General features: G+C 37.6%; 1 non-coding gene across 1 annotated transcript; it reads left to right on the forward strand.

Moving 5' to 3' along the window:
• The first annotated feature begins 260 nt into the window (after positions 1 to 260).
• Positions 261 to 384, forward strand: LOC116864473. Its single transcript, XR_004382027.1, has one exon. It is a non-coding gene; the product is annotated as a U6atac minor spliceosomal RNA (small nuclear RNA).
• The last annotated feature ends 788 nt before the right edge of the window (positions 385 to 1172 follow it).

A 1172-nucleotide genomic window follows, 5' to 3' on the forward strand; every position in this document is an offset into this window, starting at 1 on the left:
TATTACCAGGGATCAAAGACCAATTATTTTCAGAGGAATGACAATTAAACTGAAAACAGATTTTTCATTGGCAACATTAGCTGTCCATTCTGGGCAGTGCTGAGGAAAAATAGTCAATCAAGAAGGGTCACTCAATCATTCACAAATACAGAACAAAATAAAGAATTTACAGGCATATGAAGACTAAAATAATTTACCCAAGCTGAAACAGCTCTTAAAAGAGAAATGACCTCAAAGGGAAGGCATAAAGTTTAGACAATGACTTGTATGAAAGGAGAAAGGTTAGCACTCCTAGTTATAAGGACGGAAGAGGCTCTTGTCCTGACAACATGCATACGGTTAAGGCATTGCCACCTACTTCATGGCATCTAATCAACATTTTTGCACAGAAGTTCATAGGGGAAGTGGAGAAAACTAAATGGGAAGTCACCAGAGGGAGAAAAACCATGACAGACTCTTAACACTAAGAAACAAAGTGAGGGTTGTTGGAGAGGAGTTTGGTGAGGGGTGGGGTAACTGGGTGATGGGCATGAAGGAGGGCACGTGATGTGAAGAGCCGTGGGTGTTATGTGGAACTAATCAGTTATTGAACACTACATCTGAAACTAATGATGTACTTACTCTATGTTGGGTCATTTAAATAAAAAATTTGAAAAAGAAAATTATAATGGGAACAAATCTTTCACTATTGGTAAATGTTTAGGTGACTATAAAAATAATTAGAGTTGTTTTAACCAAAGTTCTATTTTGAAGTAACTACATTACCATTTAATTATAAGAAAGAAGATCAGTTCTGGAGGGAGAACTCTTGTTTATAGTAAAATACTGAGGGCCGATTGATCAATGGGGTAGGGGAAGATCATTGGAAAAATCAGCATTTTTATTTGATTATAATATAGACCAACTCATGCAAGCATCATTAATGTGGGATATTATGCTAAGAATCAGGACGTGATTCCGTACTAAAGAGCCTGACTCATTATTTGATGTTTGTCAATAGGCTATAAGCCTCATCTCTAGCTTTTCCCTTTCTAGCCAGTATCTGGGAAAGGTGATAAGAAAGCCAAGTGTTCCCTTGCTTGATGTTGGCAGGAATTTCAAGTCAATTAAGCCTCAGCCCACCTATAAAAAAAACCTCATCCAGGATGCATGCCCTTCCTTTCCCTATACTC

Source organism: Lontra canadensis, unplaced genomic scaffold (assembly GCF_010015895.1).
Source record: "Lontra canadensis isolate GAN:19392208 unplaced genomic scaffold, GSC_riverotter_1.0 scaffold5, whole genome shotgun sequence".
NCBI classification, from domain to species: Eukaryota; Metazoa; Chordata; class Mammalia; order Carnivora; family Mustelidae; genus Lontra; species Lontra canadensis.